We start from the raw sequence: 10494 nt of genomic DNA, 5'->3' as shown, positions 1-10494 counted from the left end.
TGATGAATGTCGGTAGTGCAACTTTGGAAGCTGGAATCAAGAAAATTAGTAACAGTTGGAGAATTAGCATGTAAATCAATAATATCCTTTCTCTAGCATCTTGAGAAGCTGGGGGTATAGATTATATGCTGCAAAACGAAAAGGAACACGAAAAGTTACAATCGTAGCCTGCTCTGAACAATTATGGCTGCTTTTGCAGAAAGCTTTATTTTCCTTTTTATAAAAAATTAAAAAAAGAGAAAACCTTTAGCAAATATTTAAACTATGTATAACTAGTCGCAAATAAATTAAGCTGGTTTTATGCATTCTCTCTAATGAGAAGGGCACCGCATTTATTGAAAATGTGATTAGTATTATTCATTAAGCAACAACAACGAAAATCCTCATTTGTATCTTATTATCACTATTCTGCATAAACTAACACAATTTGTCACAAACTCCCTCATTTGCTGTATCCTCAAAAAAGCAGATTATGCTTATTTTTCATTTGGACAGTGGAAAATCAAGCCAGGTGTTTGGCAGCACCAGAGTGTTCAGGTGTAACTGTGCCAGTGATGGTACATTACTAGCAGCGTGGATGAAGAATGAGGCATGGAGAATCATGGGACTGAGGTGCCTGGAGGCCCTTCCCTTCAGAGTGGTCCTGCTGATGAGACAGGTGTTCCTGTAAAAAAAAAGAGAGAGAGAGAGCGAAACTTTGTTTTTTTTTTGTAAAGTCAGCCTTTCACCTTCAACTAGAAAGCAAAAGTGCTAATGACTGAGCTGATGGGTCCCCATTGTTATTATTCTGCTTTAAAATTCAAACATCTTCAGCAGGCTAATATATAATACATGTTGTCTGTAGTGATTAGGAACAATACAGATGAGGGCCCACCTATTCCTTGTCAGTGCTCAGAGTGGGGTGGGATGCTATCCCACGTCTTTTCAGGGTCTTCTCTCTGCTTCTCAGGTGAGGATAACTCCAGACCCCCCAAGTGTCCCTATTTTCCAGGGACAGTCCTGGATTTACAGACGCCATCCCAGTTTCTGATTTGATCCTGGAATGTCCCACTTTTCCTTAGGACATACCTATTTCCCTCAGAGAAATGTTGGAGGGTATGGAGTTATGCAACCCCAGAGCCAAGGAGATAAGTAACTATACAACCTTTAGAAGACAACTGAAGACAGCCCTATATAGGGGTTTTTTTTAAAAAAATATTTTATGTTTTGTTATGTTGGAAGCCACCTAGAGTGGCTGGGGCAACCCAGTCAGATGCGTGGGTAATAATAATAATAAGAAGAAGAAGAAGAAGGAGAAGAAGAAGAAGTCCCTATTTTCAGCAGAGAAATGTTGGAGGGTATGTAACTCTATCGTCACAATCTTACTTCCATTTCTTTCACCCTTTGAAACCACACCACTTCCTTTACCCTTCCTCTTCCACTTTTAGCCATTGATAGTTATATCATTTGCTTTTGCATGTTCAGACCCAGAAACCTCCCCCCTAAATAAATTCACACATGACTCAAATTTTAGTTTTGGTTTTTGGCAGAATTTAGGCCACAACTTTATTGATTACAGAAAGTGAGTGGTTGCATAGGCTCTGGTTCAGCTAGCTCCCTGCACTCTTGCAGGCAGCGCTGACCCAGGGCACCAGCATAGGTCAGCCAAGGGTGAACACCTGGGAAGGTGAAAAGCCGGGGACAGACTCTGTTCACCACCTAGATGCCCCCCTGGACTCAGGTATGGGCACAACCCCCTCTCAGTGGTTGACCAAACCAGTTGAGTCCCTGGATTCCTTTAACGGAATACCCTTCACATAGGGGTGGCGAGACCGCTCCCCCATCCCTATCACCTGAACCAGTGCCTATCCACAACCTTACAAGTTGTGACGATTTGTTACGCGGCATCCCAAATGGCAACAGCCAATCAGCCAAGTGGGGAAATTCCTACTGTGCCCCTGTCCCAATGACAGACGACACACGATGGCATAGCAAGGTCAATTGCACAAATCCCTAAAATTAGGGAGAGGTGGGTGGGTGTTCCGAATGCATGAGCCAAAAGAGGAAGCTCTGGGTCACATGCATATAAATAGCTCCTTCCATCCATTTGGACTGTGCTCCATTGGTCAGATTGAACCCAACATCGAGGAACCTACCAATCGGCTGTTGTGGCAAACCAATCCAACCCACCTACAACACAGGAGGTCAGTCTCCAGGTGTCACCGCAACACGTGCCCTCTTTTAGGGAGGACATGATCTCTCATGCAGTACCAAATTTGGGAAGTAATGTGGCCAGGCGTCTTGCTGTACAGAGGGCTGTTCTGTGTTAGATGAACTTTCAGAGCACAGCCCTTTATTTTCAGGAGTCTTCTGTCTGAAGGACTGCCTGGTCCAAGTCTGGTTAAAAGAAAAAAAACAAGGAAAACAGAGAGTGAAAGCCTTGAAGTTGCCCGTCAACAGTTAGCATCTGGATAGTAGTCCAACTGGCCATCTCCAATGCATGCAGATGTTATTCAAATCTATGACTACTTTTGCTCTCATTTGTGTGTGTGATACATTTCCTCTTTTCTGGTGATGCATAAGCGGCCATTTTAGTGGGAGGATTTGTGCTCTCAGTGACCCGCTCTTAATTATTCGGCAGTGAGGATGAAGACACAGTGCCAACTCACAGCATTTGAGTGGTAAATAGCAGGCCACAACTTTATTAAATGCTTGGACATATAAGTTTATCTTGCAGCAGGTCTCCTTGCAGAAGAAGGAGATGCAATTGTCACCACTGTGCAGCATCAAAGCCTTTCACCCTCCCTGTTGAACAGCTGATAGAGGAACCCAGAGGAGCATATAAACTCTAGCAATGAGTTGCCTCTGGCCTGTGGACCGAAGTTCCTCACCCCTGCCCTAAGACATGGTGAGCCCTAACATTTGCTGTGTGTGACAGTTGGATCTAGGACATGGACTTGATAGTTTTTAATTATGATTAATGGAGTTACTTAATGACATTACTTGGTGTTTGTTTTAATAGCAGAGCTACGAAAATGCAACATAGCAGTCTGCTGAATTAGGAGTGAAACTTGCGCATAGACTATGGACCAAAGTAAACAGATGTTGTGGAAACAATATATTATTATGAACTATTTAAAGGTCTTCTCATTCTTGAATGTCTAAGATAACGGGGCTGAGGGCTGGAAAGGGTTTAAGGAGGAAATGCAGCTGTTTCTGATAGCCATTCAGTCAGATGATACTCTAGATCAGCAGAAGATAGCCATTTCCCCTCTGAATCTTGTTAGAGCCCAGGCATTAAGTGCTTACAATTCATTGGAGCTGTCTTCTGAGGGGAGAGTCAGTTATGATTTTGGTGATGCAAAATATGAGGAGTGTTGCCTAATGAAACCATTGGAAAGCCACCTCCTTTGTTCTCAAGATCAGGAAGGAAGACTGCTGTAGTCTTGTCAGATTGGAAAGCTAAATAAATGTCTGGACATGGAACTTTGGAGCGTTAAGGAACTCTTCTAAGAGATCAGATTGGGCACCGGCTATTCATAGGCCTGGTTTGCATAACATGGTGAGTCAAGCTATGGCTTACTGGGACCACGTGAACATGCACACTCATGGAGAGGAGCATGCTTTGATCCTCCTTGGGCCTTTTTACCATCAAACCACATTGAGTTAAAGGCAAGGTTTGGCTTAATGTCTCATTCAGACCTGGGTTTGTGGTTCAGCTGTCTCCTTACTAACCTCAAGCTGTAGACAATAACAGACCTTGGCTGTAGCTCATAGCTGGTGAAGAGAGAGCTTAACCATGAGTCCCAGTTTGAAGGACACATTAAGCCGATCCTTGGTTTAGCTCCGTGAATTTTGGGAGCAAAAAGGACTGGGGATAGCAGCCGTGAGCAACTCTGCAGGAGCCCACATGTTTACTTGGCCTCAATAAGCCATAGTTTAGCTTACCATGTGGCACAAACCAGGCCATAGGCTGCTACCAGAGGAACCTAATTTGGGTCTTTCAGTTTGTAGACAAGGATGAGATGGGACTCTCTGAGGAGGAGACTAATCACAGTAAAGGCGAAAGAGTCAGAGAGAAGAAGGAAAGGGTCTGTTGTCCACATCTGAAGACAAAGGCTTAAACATGTCTCCCCTCACACTCGAGTGCTGACCCAGATTTCTCCCTTCCCCACAGCTGCTATTTGGGAGGGAAAGAAAGAAAGAAAGAAAGAAAGAAAGAAAGAAAGAAAGACACAAGTTGGACTAGATGATCCCTTCCAACTCTACAATTCTGTTTCTATGAGTCTATGAAGCTACTTGATGAGCATCATGTCTGGTTTGGCTCTAGGCCTGTCAAGATCCCAAGAGTACATACCAGAGAGACTAGACTAAACTAGAGCAGTTCATAATTTGCAGAAGTTCTTTAGCATCTGAGCTTTATGTTTGCTGTTATATAGTGCTTGTAAACAGCTACCTAAAGCAGAAGATGTGATGCTATTAGTTAGTGTTGCTCAAGAGATTAGAATCTTGATGAGTTTTGATTATAATTGCTGCATGTGATGATGGCGAATCATTGAATCATAAAGCTGGAAGGGACCTCAAAAGTAACATAGTCCAACTCTCTGCTGATGTAGGAAATCAAGTACCACTTTGTTTATATAGTGTATTTATATACCCTTTATTTATACAGCAGCACCGTTGGTGTGTATGGAGCTTTACTGGGCAATATGTGGAACTTTCACTCAAGACTTGGGGTCTGTGTAACTCTCACTTTATAAAGTTACTTCGTAGTTACTGCAATGGTACAGAGGTATAACATAACAGTGCTCAGTGCTCCACCAGATGTAGTGGTGCCATTATGGAGCCCCCATACAAAATCATTTCATGGTGAGTGATAACCCCACATAGAAGGTTCATAGGCTTTCCTGTGGTTGTCATCACACTTGTTTTGGAGGAGAGTGAGCCCAGTAGACTCAAAGTCTTCACTTAATTCAGAGATAGGGAACCTGTGGCTCTCTAGATGCTGCTGGATGGCAACTCACATCCTCCATCACCTTTGGTCATGCAGACTGGAAGTTGATGGAAGATAGCTTCCAGGGTCTCAGATTTACCATCTCTGATCTATCACAACTGTCCAGCATGTTCCTGTTCCCTCTCTGATTTCTGTGTCCCAGGTTGCAGCCTGTTTACTTCCCTGCCACGCAGATCAATGGAAGCCACTGGGGATGTAGTTTTGATCTCCATGTGCATAGCTCAAACCTGTGTTTCCATCCTTGGTCATGCCACCTGTAATAAAATGTCAAGAGTAGGAAACAAAATGGTGGCAACTGGCTTACATATTATTTCTCTGGAAATAATTTGTTATGGTAGGTTTTTTTTTTTAATCAGTTCCTTGCAGTAAAGGCCAGTGATATGCAGATGGGGACACGGAAGGTGTGTCATTGCTCCCTTATGATTGGTAACAGCGGGTAAGAGCCAATTAGTTTGGTTTCCTTAAAAAAAAATAATCTAGCAATTTTAATTAGAGTCTGTGTCCCCCCCCCCCCCACCTTCTGAGATGCCAGACCCTTAATGGGGGAGAAGGAAAACTTCTGTTACCTCTGCAGTCATTAGACTTGGAAATAGAGAGTCACTTTTCTAGCCTGGAGCCAGAAGGTGGGCTATCTCGAAGGCAGGGTTGATCGCTTTTGAATACCGCATGAAATCTATAGATACAAGGCTGGTGTCATATGACAAGAAGCCTTAAGCAGATGGATGACAGTGTGTGCACTATAGGCTGCTGTTAATTTACTAGCTAGAGATAATGCATCTTTAAAATTAAAAAAAAATGAGTCACTGCAAAACAGACTGAGGCTATAGCTTGCAGATTGTAGAACTTAGATGGGGGGTTGCGATAGAGGTCGCATGTGTAGTTATGAAAGTTACATTAAAAATAAAATAAAACGAAGGGTACTATAATTTTTTCATAGTTTGAGCTTTTGTGGATTAAGTCAAAATGTGAACTTTGCTTAAAGAAAGGTTCAGAAAGTGATGTGTGTGTGTTTTTTAAATGTGTGCCAATTACCGTGGAGCTAAAACGACACAGACTTGTTAGTTTTTACTTACCAGGTTTAAAGGAAATTAATAAAAGAAGCTGGCTTAACAGCGTAACTGAATGATATAATTTCTGTTTAGTTAGGCTGCCTCTGCTCAGAAATGCTTGAAGAAGTTGATCTTTTGCAAATTCCTGAATGTTCCGACACAGTTCTTGGCTAAAACACACATACATACGAAATAAATTTTAAATTGCTTATTTGGAGAGAGAAACTAGGTCTAGAAATGCATATTGTGAGAGAAAATATATTGAGGCACGTGCATATTAAGTGAAAATATTGCTTTTCCATGAAAATTTTCATTTGGATGGAAACAACGGTTCTGAACACAGATAGTGGGGTCCTTGGATAGCTGTCAAGCTCAGTAGCGATGGTTACTCCTGTCACTATTCCAAGCACTTGACATTGGAGAGAACCATTTGAATTTCTCACAAAGGCCCTGATATAGCTTCACTGTACAATTGGTGTCACCAGTGTGGTACCCAGAAGGCAAGGCAGCCAGTACTGCTGCTTTGCTTTCCAGCATGCCTTGTCAAGCTGACTGTTGTTGTTAAGAAAGGAAGCTGGTGGGGAAGAAAGGGGTCTTGTTGCTATCTGGTAAGTCTCAAGGTGGTAGTGGGGAACTGGGGAGTGCTACCCATTTTAATTTTGGGTGCATGCGATTTTGTGGGTTTTGCGTGTGGATTGGGTATGCGGTTGTCGCACACCACCCCAATCTCTGAACCGTGTGAGATTCCAGGGCACTTACCCAAGATTTGGCTTCCTTGGAATGAGCGACAGTGGAGACCGAGATGTCTTTAGGATATATGGTTTATTTACATCCAACGCAACCTGTTTTGAATTATGGTGCTGGAGGAGACTCTTGAGAGTCCCATGGACTGCAAGAAGGTCAAATCTATCCATTCTTAAGGAAATCAGCCCTGAGTGCTCACTGGAAGGACAAATCCTGAAGCTGAGGCTCCAATACTTTGGCCACCTCATGAGAAGAGAAGACTCCCTGGAAAAGACCCTGATGTTGGGAAAGATGGAGGGCATAAGGAGAAGGGGACGACAGAGGACGAGATGCTTGGACAGTGTTCTCGAAGCTACCAGCATGAGTTTGACCAAACTGCGGGAGGCAGTGGGAGACAGGAGTGCCTGGCGTGCTCTGGTCCATGGGGTCACGAAGAGTCAGACATGACTAAACGACAAAACAACAACAACAACGCAACCTGAGCATGTGGTGGAGTGCCTTGCAGCGTTAACACCCCAAGGTGGTCTTGCTTCCCCCATAGCTGATGTAATGAGGTTTGAGGGAACCAGGGCCTGGTCGTGCTCGCCTTAGGGGAATCGGGTGCAGGCCGGCAAGCACAGTCACATGATGAGATGCTCTGCAGCTGGGGACAAGCTCAGGAAGTCTATATAAGGCCATGGTTCCCAATGTGGGGCACATGCCCCACAGGGGGGCAATTTGATTTTTAAGGGGGATAATTTGAGAATGAGTTATCAACAGTCAATGGCCTTTTAGGCTTCCTTCATGTGAATAGGAGTTCACTTTTTGAATAATAAGAATTATATGTCATGGGGGGCGGGGAAGCATCAGGATTTTATAGATGCTTAGGTGAGGTATGGCCAAAAAAAGGTTGGGAACCACTCATATAAGGCCTGCATTTCGCCCTTGGTCTTTGCCACAGCAACATGGTCTTATGCCATGCTGTAGCCTGCTTCTGCTTCTGCTCCGGCATCCTGACCTCCTCTGCTCCTGACCATGGACCCACTAGTTGGACTGCCTCTGCTATCCGCGCCACTGCCTGTACCTCAGTTTTGGCGTGCCAGCCCTGAACTCTTGCTGCTCACACCTCGGATCGTAACAGCTGCAGCCTTGGATTCCAGCAGAAATCAAGCACGTCTCTTCCTCACAGACTTCAGCCTGCTTCTAACTGCTAGCTTACTCACGTAGCACTGGTCTTTGTCCTTCTCACCAACAGCCAGTTGACTGGGGGCACCCATTTGTCCTCTGTGTCAAGTGCTGTTGTGGTTGCTCGAGAGCAAACAGTCAAGACTCCAAGCTGTCTTTTCCAGGCTTTATTGCTAAAATGGACTTTTTACCGTGCAGAGTGTCGCAAATCCGTTTCTGCTCAGTCGCTAGCAGAATCTGGGCATGGCCGGTCCTTGTACCTCCCCCAGCATAACAGTCATGTGACCCCCATCCTTCTCCTACCCTCTCTGCGCCGGAACCTACTGTGCAGAGTGGGCGTTGGCAAAGGGGTGTTTCCCTCCTCTCCGGTTTGCTCAGGCTAGTTGCTGGGGCTCTCCCTAGCATCTCCTGGCCCTTGCATCCCCTCCCCGCTGGAGGCGGGGCTTTCCTCCTTGCCCGAGGAAGAACTGCTTCACAAGATCTTGGGAGGCTCCCTGTAACACAACTGCCCTTCCACCTCTCTCGCCTCTAAGCTGATGGCAGTTCCCTGACACTCTGATATGGAGCCACTTCCTTTGTGACCCATGCTTAGGCCACTACCAAGAAGCTGGCCTGGCTATTCCAGCAATCAAATCCTTGTGGAATCCAGGAATCGGAAGGGACTCAGTCATGCAGCCTAAGCACCACCACTCCCCAAACTCACAACCCCATTTCTCCCAGGGTGTGTCTGTTTAGGGTTTTTTTGAGTAGCGGTGGAAGAGAATGGTGCCTGACTGGGTTTGTGTGGGCAGTTTGCTTTTTCTGAGAGGGAGGGGTGGGTATGCCCATGAGTTTTTCAGATTTTGAAATGGGGTGATGGTTGGCAAATACTAGAGTATTGTGGGAAATCAAAATGCCCCCTACAGTGGAGTCAAAATCAGCATAGTTTGAGGGCCTATCAGAGCAATGGGAAGAGTGCCAACCACAATCAATTTCAGATTTTGATTCATGGCATCCTATAATTTAGTGTATATAACACAACACATGGCACAACATAAAATGATCAAAAATACAGAAGCTCCTTTGTATTGATTGGTTTGACTTAATTTATATATATATATAAAAGAAGATAATCATTTAAAAATGCAGATGTTGCTGTCCCAAGGAGCTTACAGTTGAATTGTCAAGAGCAAGAAAGGCTGTGAATGGACAGAAATGAGAAAGGAATAGAGAGGCCAGGGTGAAGAATGAAGGAGAGTAAGAAAAAGCAGTCAGATTGTTTGCCATCTGATCTATACTTCAGTTGAGGCAAAGCTGGTTGATTTCATCTCATTGAAGCACATGGGATTAATTTGGTTCAAAGGCAGTTATTTTTTTTCTGAACTGGGCCCACCCCGTTAAGTTTAACTGTAAACTTGTTGACAAGAATGAGACTACATCAGCATAAATCAGTGCTTGAGCTTAGCTAGGTCATAGATCAGGTTGTAAAGCAATTATATTCATACAGGATTAGATACTTAGAAGATGCTCATTCTTTTCCTCATCCACTAAAAAACCCCAACAACTCCTGAACTTAAGAAATTCTTGTATGGTACTTTTTTTAATGAAGTTTTAAGCTACGGTGAATGCAGCTAGTTAAGGTCATGATTTCATAGACAACCTTGATTTTGATTTGCAGTTGTAGCTTTTAAACAATGCAATTTAAAGCTTAAAAAAAATATGGCATTTTACCTTCAATGTAAAATTTTCCTGGCTCTGAAGCGTTTTGCAATCATGTGTAGTTTAGAGCTGGTATTGAAAATACTGTGCATTAACAATGGAATCATTGTTGCATTTTGATATCCTACTTTTCTCGTGCAATATTCAAGATGACATTAATTCTGAGCGTATAACTTCAAATGTCACGCTAAAAAATTTAATGCCTGCGTAAGGTCAGTAATTTAAACAAAAGGAAATGTGCTTTTTGCTGTATCTACCAAACATAGAGATCAGCACAAGATCCACTAGATCAAGTAAATATAACTTACTGATGTAGCATTACAAATTAACTCAAGAACTAGAGGAACAAATGGTTGCCTCTTTTCCTTTTCGCAACTGCTGCCATGCTCATCTCTTTCTTTGTTTCTTTTTAATTTGTGGGTGAATTGAGTGCTCATTAAAAGAAAGGGCTGGATTGTAGCGATAACCAGGAACTTGTGCTATGGCTCTTCAGACACTTCAGTCATATTTATGCATTCATGGGAGCAATGGTTTCGAGATGCTGGGTTATTTGTAGAGCTTCTTTTTATGGGCGCGTGATCCTATTATGGAATGGAAGGCATTTTTTGTAACCCGTATGAAATGAGCCCACAATGATCGTATTAATCCCATTTCTTGATGGCGCAAGCTATTCTTATATTTTCTAAAGTTAATTAGTTCTTCTTTATGGGAATGCTCGTGATGCAGCTGTACTGTGATCAATAAAAGGCCATGGAAGTGAGCAACAGTGCACCCATAGAAGATACCTGGAACACCCATTTCTAACAATCGTAGCCCTGAAAGCTAGCAAAGTAATGATTGCCTTCA

General features: G+C 43.5%; 1 long non-coding RNA gene across 1 annotated transcript; it reads right to left on the bottom strand.

The window, feature by feature from the left end:
* Positions 1 to 310: 310 nt before the first annotated feature.
* On the bottom strand, positions 311 to 8466 carry LOC310679622. The gene is made up of 4 exons (XR_014512412.1): positions 8271 to 8466; positions 7989 to 8028; positions 2136 to 2376; positions 311 to 664 (listed from the first exon to the last, which is right to left on the bottom strand). It is a non-coding gene; the product is annotated as an uncharacterized lncRNA (long non-coding RNA).
* Between the last annotated feature and the right edge of the window lie 2028 nt (positions 8467 to 10494).

The sequence above is a fragment of the Podarcis tiliguerta genome, assembly GCF_965153285.1.
Source record: "Podarcis tiliguerta genome assembly, chromosome: 6".
Classification (NCBI taxonomy): Eukaryota; Metazoa; Chordata; class Lepidosauria; order Squamata; family Lacertidae; genus Podarcis; species Podarcis tiliguerta.
This window is presented reverse-complemented; position numbering and strand designations above follow the sequence as displayed.